The 18,805-nt window shown below is 55.8% G+C and overlaps 1 protein-coding gene across 1 annotated transcript in view; it reads left to right on the forward strand.

Annotated features, from left to right (window-relative positions):
* Positions 1-3,052: 3,052 nt before the first annotated feature.
* Positions 3,053-18,805, forward strand: part of CERS4 (ceramide synthase 4) — a 31,748-nt gene continuing 15,995 nt past the window's right edge. The window contains exon 1 of the mRNA XM_045085117.1: positions 3,053-3,200. The gene's annotated coding sequence lies outside the window, so the exon portion shown is untranslated. The remainder of the gene's footprint in view (positions 3,201-18,805) is intronic.

Consider the following 18,805-nt stretch of genomic DNA (forward strand, 5'->3'; position numbering starts at 1 on the left):
TTCTCACCTTGCCGCTCCCCATTCTCCCCGCCCTTCAAGACCATCTGTGAGACACCGTGTACCAGGCCCCCTTCCTGGCGTTACGGTCACCAGAGGATCAAAATGGAACCCCCCAGCCTTGAGGGGTGAACATTTTCTGGGGGCGGCCATCAGGCACAGGCGAACCTTTCACTACAGACCCAAGGGATGGAGGGAGGACTCGCAGGCAGTGCTGTTCCAGGCAGAAGGAACAATCAGTGCCAAGTCTTCTCCACGCCCCATCCCACCTGTCTCAACCCTCCCCAGCCCTGGCTCAGGCCATTTGGCTGGAGAAGCATGGAGACGGAGGTCCCTCCTGGTTATCCTCCATTCCACAGATGAGCACACCACTGGGCTCAGAGGGGCTGCGTCACCCAGCTGAGGTCACACAGCACAAACATGCCCCCCCCCCCGCCATTGTGAACGGAAGTCTTGATTGGCAAAGGCTGGGCCAGGGAGGACAGTCGGCCACAGGCCTGGGGCAACAGGCCCGGCGTGAGTTGGGCAGTGCAGGGCACAGAGAGGCAGTGACAGACATCTGGGATTTCAGTCCTCACCCTGCTGGAACAAGGGTGCAGCAGCCCTGGAGACCACCAGAGGGGATCAGAGGTCTGGAAGGGGTGGGTGATGTGGGGGGGAGGATTGGGGGTCTGACCTGGTTGGGGCCCCAGGCTGCTGATTTGGAAAGGGAGTGCAGCTGTGTGTGCTGGGGGAGGGGTTCCTGAGAGCGCAATCAGGCAGGTCTCTGGGTGGGAGAATGGAGGTCTGTGTGAGTTTCCTTTCCAACAGTGATGAACGATGACACATTTGGTGGCTTAAAACAACACACATTAAAAAAAAACAACAACAACAAAAACAAAAACCAACACACATTTATCTGATAGTTCTGGAGCTCAGAAGTCCAAACGGGTCTCCTGCGCTCAAGTCAGGGTGTGTGCAGGGCTACATTACTTCTGGAAGCTCTTGGGGAGAACGTGGTTCTGGCTTCTAGGGGCACCTGCTTTGCTTGGCTCGTGGTCCCCTTCTCCATCGTCTGAATCAACAGTCTAGCCTCTTCCACCTGGATCAGGGCTTCTGCTGCTCCGGGCCTACCCTTCTGTCCCCCGTTCAAGCGCAAAAGGTGGGGACACCTGGAGGAAAGGCAAGGGGCTTCCCATGTCTCCCTCAGGTCCCAGGGTCCCCTGGGTCCCCGCTGCCCCTCCCCAGACACCCCACAATGGACTTGCCATTTCTCCGCTCCTGCCAACCAGGTCCCGGCCTTCCCTGATGCCCAGAGCCCTGGAGTCCCTCCTTTCTCTCCTGTCTGCACCCCCTCCCCCACTGGGCCGCAGAAGCACCCACTGCAGAGTCAAAAATGAAGTCTGACTGTGTCTCTCATGGGAGAGCCCTGGAGCGCCTTTGGTGGCTGTCCTCTCTTCTTCACTCACCTCTGGACCCTAACTCGGCTTAATGCCCCCCTCCACTCACCTCGCAGGTTCAGAGGTCACCTCCTCTAGGAAGCCCATCCTGAATACTCCATGCTCACCCATGGGGTGGGGGTAGGGGAAGGAGGGCATCAGGCAGCCAAGCAGCAGCCCAAAGGCAGAGAGCTCAGCCCGCATCTCTTCCTGCCGGCTGACCCTTCCCTCCAGCCACCCCACCTCCCGCCTGAAATCTCTCTCTGACCTCGGCCCACATCTCTCTCAGGGGCTTCCCCCTTCGCTTCTCCCAGGATCTGCTGCTTCTCTCCTGGGGTCTGGACTCCCCCATTCCACTATGTCTCCCCTTACTATGAATAGAAACAGCTGCCGGCTCCGAGCCCCCACAGGCGCAAGGCGATGTCGCCTTAAACGCCATAAAGCAGCTTCCTCTCCCCGATGCGCACAGGAGCTCTTGGGGGTAGCGGTGTGGGGTGCTCTGCAGAGGGCCCCTGAGGCCTGAAGGAGAAGGATGCACACATTTGGAAAGGGAAATCACAGTCTGGTGGAGGAAACAGCAGGTGCAAAAGACGCGAAGCTGGGTTGGGAGGCGCAGGTTCGCTATCCCACGTGTAGAAATCAGACCTCAGCGATGTGAAGCAACTTGCTTGGGGCCCCACAGCCAAGAAGGTGGGGCCTTCCCCCACCTGCCCTGGATCTGCTTCAAGGAGAGGCTTGATGTCCAAAGGTGAAGCCGCTTTTCCAGATGAGGAGACGGTGGCCTAGCCGCTCTGGAACCCCTTCCCTTCAGCCCGGAGCAGCTGGATCATGAGCCCCCCAGGTGGGACACAGGGGTTCACAGACCACCTCTGCCTCGTCCAGCGTTGTCTTCCCTTCGAGGCTGGCCCAGGCTCCCCGCTCTGGGGCGCTGCTGATCCTGGGCCACTTTCACTTGCACCTGACAAGAGAGGGTCCCGGGCTACGCTGCGCCACCACCCACGCTGCCTCTCTCCACAGCTCTACCTCCTGACCCCCGCACCCCACCAGGGTCTGCCTGGCTGACCTCCTCCACTCCCAACCTCCCAACCCGGCAGCTGGCTCCTGCACACGCTTCGGCCTCACCAACCACGAACTCGGGCGTCTTGGCCTGCGAGCTGGGAGACGTCTCCAGGCTTGGGGAACCCGAGTGGGCCTCTGAGGCCTGAGACGGAGTGAGGGCGTCCCCCAGCAACGCCCCGCTGCGAGATCCCGCGGATCCGGGCGCCCGCCGTGTGTATGCGGATGGGCTGGTCAGAGCCACGCCAGAAGAGGGGACCTGGGAGGGGGTCGAGCGGACGTGCCGCGAACGGAACAGAACCCTGGGCCAGACTGAGCGCGGGCCGCGCGGGGGTCAAAGGCGAGAGATAAGGCGCAGGCAAAAGACCTGCGGTTGGATCTCCGCCAAGCGCGCCTCCTGGCGGACCTCGGGGGCGGGCCGGGGGTGGGTCGGGGGCGGGCCGGGGGGGCGGAGCTAGGCCCGGCCGGCGGCGCGGGGCGGGGGTCCAGGAAGCGGTCTCGTTGGCGGAGAGGGCCGAGCCCCGCCAGGACCCCGCGTCCCGCCGGGGCCCGCCCCGGCCCCGCCCCTCCAGGCCCCGCCCCTCCCGGCCCCGCCCCGGTCCCCCAACCCCAGCCTACCGCCGGGCCCCACGGCAGAGGCCGCGCTGGGAGCAGAGTCCGGCGGCCGCGTGCGGGGTGCGCGCGCTCCTTCCTCTCCGCGTCCGCCGCCCGCCCCTGCCGTGCCCCCAGGTAAGCGAGCGCCCCGCGCCCCGAACGCCGCCGGGAACGCCACCCTCGCGGCGAGCCCCGGCCCCGCCTCCGCGGCCATGGCGGCCCCGGCCCCCATCACCCCGCCCGGGGCGGCCTCTCGGGGCTTCCCATCCGGTCCCAGGCCCGGGCCGCCGCCCCTAGAGAGACCCGCTTCCCCGAGGGTCGGCGCGCCGCGAGCGCGGGGACGAGGCTGCGAAACGGGCCGGAGGGAGTCGGGGCGAGCCGGCGCGGCGACGCGGGGGAGTCCGGGCGTGTGAATGCGAGCGGCGCGCCGCGAGGGTGGGTCGGGCACCGGGGAAACCATGCGGAGTACCTGCTGGGCGCCACCGACGTGCCCGCGCCGGGGATGCAGTCGGGGCCCTGACCTCGCAGCCCGGCTGCGTAGACGGCTAGCCACCGTGTAAACAGGCTGCGATCACTCCAGCCCGCGCCGAGTGCGGGGAGGACAGCACCTCGGGGAGATGGAGTCAGGGTCAGGGAGCGATTCTCCGAGAGGGTGTCATCCCGGCCTGAGTGGACCAGCCCGCGAGGGCTTTTGAGGCCCAAGAAGCGACAAGATTTGGAGGCAGGGCCCAGCATGGTGTGTTTGCAGGGCAGAAAAGAGGCCAGCTTGGCTGGAGCTCCGGGAGGGAGGCTTGGAGGTGGGAAGAGGTTGGCCCGCGCCTCGAAGATGGCGGGGAGTGAGTGGATTCCATTCTCAAGTCTGGGGGGGTCACGGGAGCGACGCCGAGCAAAGTGAGTAACCCGGTCCTGCTGTGTCTTAGGAAGAGCCCCTGCTGTGCGCGGGAGGGCTGGGAGGAAGCCCGGCAGGAGGCTGCAGGTTTGGCCCCCGCCGGAAGGGGTGGTGGAAAGGGGGTGACGCGGGGAGGAGGGGTGCGTTTTGGCAGAAGAACATGCTCTGTGTTCCCTGCCTGCTCAGAAGTGGGGCGTGAAGGAACCCGAGCGGAGATTTCTGGAGCTGGCAGTTGGGAGTATGCACGGGCCTTGCCTTGTTGAGATGGGGAAACTGAGGGAGACGCAGGTGGGGTGGGGCCATCGTGGCTGAGTCTGACTTGCAAAACCTGTGAAATGCCACCTGACCGGGGAGGCTCCCGGAGGCCCGGGAGGCTCCCGGAGGAGGCACCTGGAGACGGACTCCACACCCAGGCAAGGTCTCCCGCGGCCCAGTGCAGGGGTCAAGCTGGCTCCAGTCTAGTGACCTGAATCTCTTTTAGGGAGGCTGCCGGAGAAAGACATTCTGGAGTGTGGGGTTGTCTTTGAAGGTCCCAGGGTCCCCAGGCTCCACTCAGGGCCGTTTCAAGAGCAGCTGCTGTGAATAAACGTGGCTGGGGCATGGGTGCCGGGAGACTCACTCAGCACACCTGAGTCCCCACAGGCCAAGCTGGGACCTTCCCTGCCTCCTTTCCCAGCACACCTGCTCCCAGTGGAGGTGTCTTGAGAGGGGAGCGAAGAGGCGGTAGAAATGAGCTGGGACACTTGGTGGTGGAACTGGCCTCGTGAGCCCCCAGGGAGAGTTTTCCAAGGTTCAGTTTGCCCATCTGTAAAATGGGTCAGTAGAACCTATCCCTGGGTGTGTTGTTCTGATCCAAGGACGTCTTGGCTAGGAAAGGGCTTGGCTGATCCCAGTGGCGGCCTCTGGCCTCGAGGGACTGGGGAAGGGCACCAGAGCCAGCAGGAGTTCACAGCCTAATGAGCCCCCATTTCCTGCTCTGAGAAATGGGGGCGCTGTGTAACTGTGGCCACCTCCAGACCAGGGCCTTCTGCAGATGGAGTGAGTCAGGCGTGTAAAGTGTTCGGCTGGCCCAGCGCCTGGCTTGGAGTGATCACTCGGCACAGGAGCCCCTGGGCTAGTTGGCCAGGAGGTGAGGGGGAGAGAGGAATGGGCCTCCCCCCACCCTCGGGATGCCCACAGGAAAGCAGACGCCCGGGGACAGTCTCCTCTTATCTGGGCACCACAGGCTGTCCTCTCTCCCGCTGTCTGGAGGCTGCCTTTGACCTTGTCCTGCCCGCTTGAGTTCGGTGCCCGCAGGCTAGTGACTTCACCTTTTTCTTGCTTCAGCTGCTTCTGTAAAATGGGACTAATAGCAGTCATCACCGCAGAGGTGAGCACAGCACCCGCTGCTAATAAGCACCTGAATGCTAATAGGCATCCAGGTGCCTGGATGTCTGGGGGGAGGGAGCCCGCAGGAGTGTGGCTGGTTCATCCCGGGGTGAGTCTCCCCAGGGAAGGCTTCTTGGAGGAGGTGATCATTGGTGAGTTACTAAGGATGATTCAGAGGGAACAGGGTGGAGAGACCAGGGTACAGGGATGTGGAGGAGCTAAGAGACCAGCCTGGAAGCAACCTCACTGGTCCAGATGGAGGTTAGGATGAAGAAGTGATGAGGTCCTGGAGAGAGCGCCGGTGGGGGTGGGGGAGCAGCGGCTGATTGGGGAGCAGGTGGTTTATTGGGGAGCAGGCTCAGGTGCATCTGAAAGTTGTGATGTTGCTAGACACCCAGGTGGATGTGAGGTGCAGGGTGGGCTTTGAAGAAGCAAGCTTGGAGCTTGGGAGACACCCCCACCTGGGGGGAATTGGGCAGAGAGAGGGCACAAGGAAACAGTAGGTGGCAAGCCAGGAGCCAGGGAGCAAGGGCTTCAAAAAGGAGGAAATGGTCAGCTCGGCTGCATCTCTGAATCCTCTGCTTGAATAATTCAGTGAGAGAGGTCTCCCTCCCTTACTTGGCTGTCTTGCCTACTCCACCCCAAGCCATTCAGAATGGGCCCTTCTTTGCCACACTTTGAATGGGCTCAGGCCAGAGTGGCATAGAGGAGGTCTTTCTCCTCCTTCGATCTCAACTTCATACCTTTGTTAATATGAGACGGTCCCACCAGCTCCCCACAATGAATGGGCAGGAGCTCAACTCTCTCCCTACCCCATCTTGGGCTCCCAATCCCATCTTTTGCTCCAGGATCCCATGACTGTGAATCTGAGGAGGGGCCAAGCCCGTACCATCCACACCCTGGAGAGAGCCCCTCTAGCCTGTGCTTGTCCCCCCCGCCTCCCTGCCCCCACCTCTGTCTACCCCCGTATCTGTCACTTATACGTGCCGCACATATGGGTGTGAAACCTGGGTGAGGAAGAGCCAGGTGGACATCTGGAGGAAGGGCAGTCCAACCAGAGGCACCAGCATGTGCAAAGGTCCTCAGGCAGGAGCTGGTCGGGCATGTTGGAGGTATAACAAGGGGACAGCGTGGCTGGATTGAAGTGAGCAGGGGGGAGCGTGGGCAGAGGGGCAGATGAAGAGACCGAAGGTCTCAGGGGGCCCCAGTCCAACGACAGCAGACCCTGGGAGGGTCCTGGCTTGAAGGGTAAGAGGTTGTGGAGCCCCATCGCTTTGCAGTTTGTGGGGTGCTTTGTCCCCTAAGTGCAGGGGTCATTCCAGGAACCCTGGTGGCCCAGGAGGCTGGCAGGAGGAAGAAAGAGAATCCACCCCTTATCCTGGTGGGCAGGTCTACCCGTTCCCATGATGGGAACTCCACTGACCTTGAAGACTTCCCCGAGGAAGTGAAGCAGCCAGGGAGAGGGCGCAGGTAGGGGCTACGGAGGCAGAGAGGAGACTGCAGGAGGAGGGGGTGGGCGGCAGCGGGGACCCGGTGGGCAGGCCAGGCAGGGCACAGAGCTCCGTATGGAACAGGATGCTCTCGGGGAGGGGACAGAGATGGCAGGTGGCCCCAAACCAATGCAACTGTATACCGAGCATGGTCCCGCCATCAGCCTGTCAACACTCCGTTTCCAGGTGGAGGAGAAAGGACCCAGCCCCCCACTCCCTGCATGTGCGAGGGCCTGGCTGCCTGGATCTTGTCCCCCTTCTCACCCTCACCACCGACCCAGGCGTGTCCCCAAACCTTGGCAGCTTCGATGCTTTTTTTTTTTTTTTTAAGATTTTATTTATTTATTTGACAGACAGAGATCACAAGTTTGCAGAGAGGCAGGCAGAGAGAGAGAGAGAGAAAGGAGGAAGCAGGCTCCCCACTGAGCAGAGAGCCCAATGCGGGACTTGATCCCAGGACCCTGGGACCATGACCTGAGCTGAAGGCAGGGGCTTTAACCCACTGAGCCACCCAGGCGCCCCAGCTTCAGATGCTTTAATGAGAGGATGCAGACACTTGGACTCTGGAAGGGACATCGGTGGTCCCGCTGGGCCCGGGCCCTGTGGCTGCCACTGTCCTCCCCACCCACCCCTCTCCAAACTGGGGATGGGTGCGCCTAAGGGCAGCTCCCTTTGGCCCCGGCTCAGCTATGACAATGATCCTGGCAGGCCCATGGAGCTACAGCTGGAGCAAGGGAGACTGACTCCCCTCTTAGATTCAGGGGACAAGGACAGAGACAGAAGGGGAGAGAGTAGGCAGGACAAGCTCTGCAGACTTGGGCTTCTGGATCTCATTTTTCCATCGGTGTTGTTGACTGGGGTGGGCTTTAATATAGGGCTGTCACCTCCCTGCCCTCATGTCTTCCCGCATGCCCCTCTGTTCAGCCCTGTGGGCTTCATCTGGATCACTTGAAGCTACTGCCTGTGGCCCAGCCTCAGGGCCTTTGCACAGCCTGTTCCCTTTGCCTGGAGTGGTCTATGCCCATGGTTTCCTCATCTCTTTTCTCAAGAAACACTTTTTTTTTTTTTAAGATTTTATTGTTTATCTGACAGCCAGAGAGCGCAAGCTGGGGTGTAGAGCAGGCTCCCCACTGATTAGGGAGTGCGGGGGCTCTATCCCAGGACCCAGGGATCATGACCCGAGCCGAAGGCAGATGCTTAACCAGCCGAGCCCCCCAAGCACCCCTCAAGCATCACCTTCTTTTTTTTTTTTAATTTTTTAAAAAGATTTTATTTACTTATGTGACAGAGATCACAAGTAGGCAGAGAGAGGCAGAAGCAGGCTCCCTGCTGAGCAGACAGCCCAATGTGGGGCTCGATCCCAGGACCCTGGAATCATGACCTGAGCCAAAGGCAGAGGCCTTAACCCACTGAGCCACCCAGGCGCCCCAAGCATCACCTTCTTAAGGAGACCATCCTGAGCTTCCCGTTTAAAATCACAGCCCCCACTGCCCAATTCCTGATCTCTTTCCCCTAACCTGTTTTTCTTTCCACTACGGGGCATAATGAAATTAATTAATAAAATGTATAGTATTTGCCACCCCTAACCCTCACCCTGTCCTGGACCTCAGCTCCAGGCACACAGTGTGCCGCAATGACAAGGAGGCAGCCTTTGCAGACGGGCGGGATAACCCAACCCCCTGCCTTCTCCTTTGTGCTCTTGGGCGATTCTGTGCCTCAGTTTACACAGCTGCAAAATGTGGATGACAGAAGCAGTTGGTGGCAATTTAGACTCTGAGGCAGGACACTTAGAACTTTCCCCCACATAGTCCTAGAATTTTCCACAAGCGTGTTGAGAGTGGGGGGGAGGGGGGCCGAGCCTTTCTAAGGAGGTCCTGTTTTTTCCCCTCTTCATAGATTTCAGATCTTTCACTTTTGAATAAGAAGGAAATTTTTTTGATAGACCATGAACCCCAGGCGAATGCCATGACCCTTTAGGATGCTTCATTTCTAACACCGACGTCCTGTTTCTCCTCCACTGAGAGTCCAGAGGTCCCTCGGGTCTGCAGACTGAGGCGGTTCTCGGAGGGGGGGGGTGCCAGGTTATACCCATGCCTGTGCTTCCTCTAAGGTCGTTCTTCCTGGCAAAGGACTGATTGTGAATTTTGACACTCGTAGCTTTTTTTTACGCCCTGAAATTTATATAACTCCCGAGAAATATTGTGATGCAGGCAATAGGAATTGCTCATTAAATCCAAGAGCTGTGGGATGCGCTCAGGGAACGAGGTCTCTCGCTTACATGCCTGACTGGTTGGTCCCACGTTTAGTGAAGCTGGCCGTTGGGGCTGCAGATTTTCAGATCACTTTCCCGAGGGTGGGGCTGTGGGTACCCGTCAGAGCTTTGGCTTTGGCATTGATGACCTGTCAAAGGTGCTTGCAGTAACTTCTGGATTGAGACAGGAGCAAGCCAGAGGGCAGGAGCTGCTTACCGGTTTCAACCTGTTTCAGCGTTGGGCGGTAGAGGTAGGACCAAGTGAACACACTGATTAAACTTCTGGAAATAGGTGAAGAGGTCGTGCCTTGGGACCTTGGGAAATCCAACCAGTACATAAGTCACTTGCACAGCATTGCTCAAATACTGCCTAGAGATCGGGCGGAGAATATTTAGAAACCATTACTACGTGGACATTTGAAGCCACTGGCTTTCATCTGGAGTAGCTTGCTCTTGCCCAGGACACACAGACTGGATGCCTCTATTATTCCTGAAATATTCTGGAAAGCCCTTTGTATGTTTCAGTAGCATCTTCTTTGTAGCTTGCGAAGGCATTCTTCATTGCTGTGCTGATGTAACCTGGGTCTTGTCTTCTGAGGAGGTCTTGTTGGAACCGAGGCCTGAGTTGGAGTGGACAGTGGACACGGCCAGGATTCGGACCCCGTTGATTGCCCTCCCAGAGCCCCCTGCCGCATTCTTTGGGGAGATAGATAGAGATACATTGTTACAAGGCAAAATAAAGCAGACCAAATGGAGAGCCCATGGTGCGCCCGGAAGTCTCGGAAGGCTTCCTAGAAGCAGCAACAGGCAGGCTACTTACTTTGAAGGGTTGGAGGAACAGCGAATAGTGACTCAGGACAAAGAGATATCCGGGGATTGCATTAGAGTGATGTTCCTGAAATCCGACCGGACCCTGGGAATCTGGCCACAGACCCTGGCTGAGAACCATGGATGTGGGTGGGTGGTGTCTGCAGGAGGTCCCTGGGGGGACCAGGTCGGGGGGAGGGGAGGCTTGTCCTTTGAGCTGTGTGCTGCGGAGGGTGGGGACAGAGGGTGGGGACGAGGACTCAGCCTGCCTGCACCCCCCTGGCCGCATCTGTGTGCTTCCCATCTGAGAGGAGGGGCTGCCCCCAACGGTCGGTCATGGTCATCATTGGAGAAGAAGTGCAGCTTGGCCTCTAGTTACGCAAACACCTCTGGTCCTTAAAGGGCCCGCGGACAGCCTGGCATTCTGGCAGGGGGGCCCTTCTCTGCTCACCCCATGAGGTTTGGGACCCCAGCCCAGGCCCCCAGAGGGCGACCAGTACTCACAGGCACCCCGCACAGGCTCCATCCCCTTTCTGGGCAGGTGAGAGTTTCACAGAAGGGGCTGCTGGCCAGAGACCACCCCCCAGGAGCAGATCTGCCCAGGTGTGTGGACCTGAAGTTCACGGTTGGCAACTGTGTGATCTGGAACCTGGACAAGGGCGTGGGCCCACGTTCAGAAGCATGGCAGTCGGGGCAGGGAGGCAGTGCCTGGGGGATGCTGGGGCTCCAGAGCCCTCAAGGCCCTGCTCTTCCCCAGCATCACCCCTTTATGCGTTCAGAAGGCACCTTCTCCGAGTCCCACATCCTGGATTCCCCCACAAGGGCTCTTCTTGGCCCCACCCACGCCTGGGCTGCGGATCCCCAAATTCCTGCCAGGCAGGGAGTTCCCAGATCAGTTGCCCACCCCAACATCCTCAACCCTCCTGCCCTTGAAGATGTCCCTCCTCAGCCCTGTCTCAGCCACTGAGGAGCTCTTGGGGAAACATTTCCGTCACCTTTGAAACCCAAGGACCGCCCACGCTCAAGGAGGGGTCACGGTATTGGCTCCCTGCTGGCGACCTCGCAGCGGGACCCGCCCACGCCCCCACTGTACCTTATGGCCTAGGTGACAGGCACTTTCACCCTCCCCCTCGAACCAGGAGAACTCTGACCGACTGGACTGGCAGCCTCGCCAGTATCCAGCTCTGGTCAGGACTGAATGTCATCTTGTTTCCATTGTATCTGTCTTATGGCTACTGTCGGGCAGTGACATTGACTTTCTCTGTAGGAGAGGGAGGGAAAGTTTCTTCTGAAAATAAACATGCTGAAAAACAAAGCGAGCCTTTTGGAGGAGTTTGGTGGGTGCGTAGTGCGCAGATGGGAGAGGCTGGGGCCGACCAGTGACCCGGCTGTGGGAGGGATGGAGGGGAGGCTCCCAGTCCGGCCCAGGGACACTGGGCAGGGCTTCCTGGCCACCGAGGGTGAGAACAGAGTCTTGAAGAAGCGGAAGGCATTTGGCAGGCAGAAAGGGCATTACTGGTAGGGGGAACAGCCCGGACACAGCGCTGTGGGGGGCAGGAACGTTTGCAGGATTTCAAGCCAAGGCTGTGATTCTTAGGTTCGAAGGGCAGCCTGGGCCAAACCCGAGGCTGGGAGCCCGGGGAGGAAGGCCCAGTTAGTGACAGGAGAGGAGAGGGCGTCGCTGTGGGCCATGAGCGGGAAGGGACCTGCTCCGTGGTCACGTGGCAGGCGGACACGGTTGCAGCAGGCGAGGAGGGGCCGAGCGGCCCGGCTGTGCGCGGTGGACTCCGGGACATCTCCCAGATTCCTGTCCGCAAAGGCTGGGTGGAAGGTGGGACCTTGGCCAAGAAGCCTGGGGAGGAAGAGTGCACACTCTGGTGCAGGGTGACTTGATCTTGATCGTGGTGTGTCTGGGCAAGGAGCGGGCAGGTGCTCCGGGCTTGTCAGGTTTGTTGGGAGAGACACCTGGGCGCTGCGGGAATCGGAAACCCACCGTGCACCTGTGCCCGTGGCAGATCCCAGGCGCGTGCGATTTCCAGGCACAGCAGATGGCAGTGGGGGGTCCAAGACTGGATTGGGGGCCAAAGGGGAGGAAGACCAGCATGGATTAGAGACAGAACAGCAGAGAGGGGAACCAGGATGCTACAGCTCTTGGAAGGAGGGGCGGACAAGGGGTCCCATATGCAATCAGGGGTCATGAATACATAGACAAAGAATTGGCCACTGCAATTAGCCATGGAAGGGGGGGCATGTGTCCCCACGGAACTAGGCAGAGTGCAAAGCAGACAGGTGGAGATGGAGTGGAGCCCGGGCTCAGAGGCAGGTTCTGCTTTCCAAGAATGCCAGAGGAGCTGTGGAGGAGCTGAGGTTCCGTGAGCCTGGGTTCATCTCGGATGCCCAGTGGTGTGGAGCAGAGTTGAGATGCCAGCTGGGTGACCCTGGGTAGATGACTCAGGGTCCCCGAGACTCAGTTCATTCATGAAATAGGGGCACGGGGGCACCTGGGTGGCTCAGTGGGTTGAGTGTCTGTTAATTTCAGCTCAAGTCATGATCTCAGAGTCATGAGATCAAGCCCAGCGTGGGGCTCTGTGCTGGGCATGACGCCTCCTCAAGAGTCTCTCCCTCTCCATCTGCCCCTCCCCGTCTCCCCCCCCCCCACCTTCCCCACCACACACACATTCTCTCTCCCTAAAGGAAGAAGGAACTATGGATGCCGACAGCATCTTCCTCAGGGCATGTCTAACAACATTTCCGAGGTAGGAAGGCAGGGCACTTGGCGCAGGGCCTGCCGTGGGTAAACCTCTCTGGGTGGCACCTGGCACGGTACCAGCACCCCAGGTACGTTGGGCAATTCCTGCTACAGGTGTGGGCAAGGCCTGCTGTCCCAGAAAGCAGCCTGGCTTTTGGGGCTCCTTGGCCCTACCTGAACCTGCCTCCATCTATGCCGTCACCAGGAAGTGGCAGAGGGGCCCAGTGGCCAGCTGGTGGGAAAGAGGAGGGCAGATGTGAGACCAGGTTGGGTGGAGAAGGTGCCATCAGAGTGCAGCCTGGAACCCACAGTTGTCTCCGCCCTGGAAGGTGGGTAGTAGCATTGCTGGAGGGGATGATTGTGTTTGGGAATGGGTTTCGTAATGATGAGCTGGGGTGGGGAGCTGGTTGACAGCTAACGTCACCTCTGAGCCCGTATCTCCTCTACCAGCCACCCCTTCAGCAGAAACCTTTATTTTCCTTTTGTGCTAATATGATTTTCTGTTTAAAAAGTCACCTTTAATGTTTACACTCACTAGACTCTTATTCAACCTTAAAAGGAAGGACATTCCGGGGGCACCTGGGTGGCTCAGTGGGTTAAGCCTCTGCCTTTGGCTCAGGTCATGATCTCAGGGTCCTGGGATCGAGTCCCACATCGGGCTCTCTGCTCAGCAGGGAGCCTGCTTCCTCTTCTCTCTGCCTGCCTCTCTGCCTACTTGTGATCTCTCTCTGTCAAATAAATAAATAAAATCTTAAAAAAAAAAAAAAAAGGGAAGGACGTTCTGACACCTGCTACAACATGAATGGACCTTGAGGACATTATGCTCCATGAGGGACACCAGACACAGAAGGACACACTGTATGATTCCACTTACAGGAGGGACCTAGAGTCGTCAAATCCATAGAAACAGAAAGCAGAGTGGAGGTGACCAAGGGTCAGGGGTGGAGGAGTTGGGGGTTAGTGTTTAATAGGGACAGAGTATCAGTTTTACAAGATGCAAAGAGTTCTGGAGACGGATGGCGGTGATGGTCGCCCAATGATATGACCACAATTAATACCACCGATCTGTACACATAGAAATGGCTAAGATGGTATATTTTTATGTTATTTGTATTTGACCACAATTTAAAAATTAGGACGCCTGGTGGCTCAGTTGGTTAAGTGACTGCCTTTGGCGCAGGGCATGATCCTTGCGTCCTCGGATCCAGCCCCGCATCAGGCTACCTGCTCAGCAGGGACTCTTGCTTCTCCCTCCCCCGGTGTTCTCACTGGCTCTCTCTCTCTTTACCTCTCAAATAAATAAAATTTTAAAAAATAATAAAACAATAAAAATGTATGTAGCTGTGAAACATTCCTTGTAAAAATCAGTGAATCACAAAACAAGCAGACCAGCTCCTCCCTTCCCTGACTTCCTGATGCAATAACTCTGAGCATAGACTACATCCTTATGGCCTATTTCCATGAGTTCATGTGCATATGTGTAGCTGTGGGAAAAAATACAGAGTCTTCATATGCTTTAAATATTTTTTCCTGCCCACATTCTTCTTCCTTTCTCTTGTTGGGCCTGTTAGATCTTCTGATAGTCCCAAAGGTCACTGAGACTGTGTACTTTTTTTTTCCCAATTGTGGTAAAACATACAAAAGATAGAATTTACCATTTTAAAAAATTTACCATTTTAACCATTTTTAAGTGTGCTACTTAGTAGCCCTAAGTCCCTTCACAGCATTGTGAGGATGGCACCACTATTTCCAGATGGCGTTTTTTTTTTGTTTGTTTTTTGTTTTTTTTTTTTAAGATTTTGCTTTTAAATAATCTCTACACCCAACCTGGGGCTAAAATTTACAACCCTGACATCAAGACTCACAGGCTGTACCAGCAGAGCCAGCTAGACACCCCAAGTTTATTTATTTATTTTTCTTTTAAAAATCTCTATACCTATCATGGAGTTCAAACTCACAACCCCAAGACCAAGAGTTGCATGCTCTTCTCTGTGAGCCAGCCCAGCCCAGCATCTCCCAGATGACACATTTCTTTTTTTTCTTCCTTTTTTTTTTTTTAAGATTTTATTTATTTACTTGACAGAGATCACAAGTAGCCAGAGAGGCAGGCAGAGAGGTGGGGGGGGGGAGCAGGCTCCCCTCCAAGCAGAGAGCCCAATGGGGGACTCAATCCCAGGACCCTGAGATCATGACCTGAGCCAAAGGCAGAGGCTTAACCCACTGAGCCACCCAGGTGCCCCACCAGATGACACATTTCTATTTCATCTTTGTTTTTTCTTCTCTGTTCTTCCGTTTGAATATTTGCTATTATCTAGCTCCAAATTTGTTAACTCTTCAATAATCTCTGATTGCTATCAAGCCCACATGTGATTTTGTAATTGCAAGTATTGCATTTTTGCAGTTTTAGAATTTACATTTGATTCATTTTTTTACCTTTCCACTGAGGTTTCTTTTTTTTTTTTTTTAAGATTTTATTTATTTATTTGACAGACAGATCACAAGTAAGCAGAGAGGCAGGCAGAGAGAGGAGGAAGCAGGCTCCCCGCTAAGCAGAGAGCCCGATGTGGGGCTCGATCCCAGGACCCTGGGATCACGACCTGAGCCGAAGGCAGAGGCGTTAACCCGCTGAGCCACCCGGGTGCTCCTCCACTGAGGTTTCTTATTTGTTTGTTCATTAGGAGCTATTTTTTTTCCTTTCCATCCTTGAATAGATCATAATAGCTGCTTCAAAATCTGTATCTGTTCCTTCCAACATCTTGGTCACCTCAGATTTTAGTCCCTGTTAATTTCCTTCTGTCTTGAGTATGGTTCGTGTTGTCTTGTTTCTCCAAAAATCAAGTAATTTGGGGTTGTATTCTGGACATCATCAAGATGTTATCGTGGTGACTCTGGGTTCTGTTATGTTCCTCTGGAGAGCACTGATTTTTTTTTTTTTTTTAATCAGGCAATTAACCTGTCTGGACTCAGGCTCCAAAGTCTGTTGTCCTCATGGTGGGTGGCAGGTGAAATCTCTCTTCCTTTCTTTTAGCCTTAGCTGGCCTGGTTGGAGTCTGCCCTACACACATGTGGTTCAGGGCTTAGCAGGAGACCTTTTGTGCACAGACCTTTTGTGTAGAATTCGGAACTTCCTTTTTCGGACTTGCTCCCTTCCTTCATGCTCCATCCTGTTGTTAAGCAATTGTGATCTTTCTGGGCTCTTCTCATTTTTCAAGCCAGTTTCTATTTCCAGCAAAGAGCAGTACAAATGAGAAACCCACCTCCCATATACCAGGTATAGACTCCCCTCCAACTACTACCTCTTTGGCGTCACTCTAGAGCAGTACCACCTGGTAGAACTTTCTGCAAGGATGGAAATGTTCCATACCTGCACAAATCTGGTGGCCATAAGCCACGTGTGGCTCTTGAGCAGAGAAATTTTGCTGTGTGCAACTGAGGAATTGAATTTGAAATTGTGTTTCATTTCAGTTCATTGTAATTCAAATAGTCCTATGCTGCTGGTAGCTACCATGTGGGGACATCACAGCACCGGGCTTTCAAGTAGTCTGTTTTTGTATGTCAGCCAGGGTTTCTGGTTGTTTCCAGTGGGGCTGGTCTGAAGCAGCTGATTCTGACTTCAGTGGAACCGAGCTCTCCTGGTGCTTTTCCATTGCCTAAATGACGTATGAGGCCATTAGTGGCTCCCCGCATTTTGCTTTTATTTTATTTTTTTAACTCCCTGAGCCCCCATTCCGCTCACTCAAGTCAATGAGCATAATGTTCCTCCTCTTTTTTCCCCTTTGGTAATTTTTTTAAAAGATATATTTATTTATTTCAGAGAGAGAAGACATGAGCAGGATGGGGAGAGGGAGAGAGAATCCCAAGCAGACTCCAAGGTGCGGAGCTGTACATGGGGCTTGATCTCACGACATCAAGAGCATTACCTGAGCTGAAACCAAGAGTCAGTTGCTTAACTGCACTATCTGGGTGCCCCTCCTTTGGTCGTTTTTTAAAATTAATAATTGGGGGGGCACCTGAGTGGCTCAGTGGGTTAAAGCCTCTGCTTTTGGCTCAGGTCATGGTCCCAAGGTCCTGGGATCGAGCCCTGCATCAGGCTCTCTGCTCAGCGGGGAGCCTGCTTCCCTTCCTCTCTGCCTGCCTCTCTGCCTACTTGTGATCTGTCAAATAAAAAAAAAAATCTTAAAATTAATAATTGGGGGCACCTGAGTGGCATAGTTGGTTAAGCATCTGACTCTTGATTTCAGCTCAGGTCATGATCTCAGGGCCATGAGATCGAGCCCCCCACTGGGTTTCATGCAGGGCATGGAGCCTTCCTAGGATTCTCTCTCTCCCTCTCCCCCTCCGTCTTTCAAAAAAAGTAAGTGTTGTAAAATACACATGACATCAAACTTACCATCTTGACCATTTTTGAGTGCACAGTTTAGTATTGATATAGTCACATTGTTGTGCATCCCTCTCCAGAACTTTCTCATCTCCCTAATCTGAGACTCTGTCTCCCCCACCCCCCCCCCACCCCTGGCACCCACCATCCACTTCCTGTCTCTACAGATGGATCTCTCTAGGGACCTCCTGTGAGCGGAATCCTACAGTGTCTTGTCTTGTTGTGACTAGCTTCCTCAAAGGACATCCTCAAGGTCCATCCATGATGTATTTTCCTCTATCTTTCGGACTGTAATGTAAGATTTCTTCACATGGAGCCCTGAGGTTTCCAGTCCCCGACTGTTAGACATCCAGATTGCAAATTTGCCCTGGAGGGGAGAGGGGGATGGACTCCAGAAGGGCACCGGGAAATTCATGGAGCGATGGATATGTTCGTTATCTCGGTTGAGGGTGACGATTTCACATGTACATACATAGGTTAGAACACATCAGATCACACACTTTAAATGTGCACTTTCTTGTATGTCAAGGATACCTCAAAACTGTATTTTTGTTTTTATTGTAATGGCCCAAGTGGGCTCCCCTTATCCCCCACCTGTAAGCTTCATCAGTCCCTGTGCGGGTAATAGTCAGCTCCTGCTGCCCACCCCCTCCCCCATCCCCACTTGCTTTTGGGGCTGAGGACTGCTCCCTTCCCCCTCAATGTCCAAGAGACCTGATCCTCTCTCCTATCTTGGTCCTTGAAACCTCCCTGACCACCCCCAATACACTAGGTGAGGCTGGGGACCCCAGAGATCTCTCCCGGGCTCTCCCTGCCCAGGGGGACACCCAGAGCCAGCAAGCTCTCTAAGCTCCAGGGCTCAAGAAAGCTCCGAAGAAAGGCCCAGGGATAGGGCACAGTGAGATGGGCAAGGCTGTGGGGAGGGGGCTCTGCTGTGTGGGGGGAAGCCTCTTGAGGAGGCCTCTTAAGGAGGAAATAGAATCTGACCCAGGTCTTGAAAGGCTAGTGGGAACCGGCCCCCTGAAGCAGGCATTTAGGGCAGAAGGCGGAGGGCGGATGCTAAGTCCCTGCTGGGCGGGGCCCTAGGAGGGAGCTGAGGCCATCAGAGTGGCCCACAGCCAGCCCAAGGCAGCTGCAGTGATCCTCCTGGCCCCGCTGGTGGCTGTCTTCTCTGGGGGGTGGGGCATTGCCAAGAGGGTGGCCAGCAGGGGTGCAGCTCACCTAAGCCCCCCGGGCCTGCCCAGGGGTGTAGCAGTTAAGAAATCATGTGCTGAGGGGCGCCTGGGTGGCGAAGTGGGATAAGCCTCCAACTCTTGATTTGGGGCCGGGTTGTGATCTCAGGGTTGTGGGATCGAGCCCCGCGTCAAACTCAGCCCAGTGTCTGCTTGTCCTCCTCTCTTGCTGTTTCCCCCACATGCGCTCATCCTCTCTCTCTCTCAAATAAATAAATAAAATCTTAAAAAAAAAAAAAAGAAGAGAAGAGAAGAGGGGTGCCTGGGTGGCTCAGTTGGTTAAGCCACTGCCTTTGGCTCAAGTCATCCGGGATCGAGTCCCACATCAGGCTTCCAGCTCCGCAGGGAGCCTGCTTCTCTCTCTGACCTTCTCCCCTCTCCTGCTCTCTCTCTCACTCTCAAATAAATAAGTAAAATCTTTGAAAAAAGAAATTATATGCTGAGCAACTGGTTCGCTGAAAACACAGAGAGGGTGGGGGAGGGGCTTGAACCTGGAGAATGATTGACAGGCAGAGGCAGGCCCGGGGGGCGGCTGCACAGAGTCCCATGAGCCCTGAGCCCACTGGTGGTACAGGG

The sequence above is a fragment of the Mustela putorius genome, unplaced genomic scaffold (assembly GCF_011764305.1).
Source record: "Mustela putorius furo isolate JIRA1106 unplaced genomic scaffold, ASM1176430v1.1 tig00000095_pilon_pilon_pilon, whole genome shotgun sequence".
NCBI classification, from domain to species: domain Eukaryota; kingdom Metazoa; phylum Chordata; class Mammalia; order Carnivora; family Mustelidae; genus Mustela; species Mustela putorius.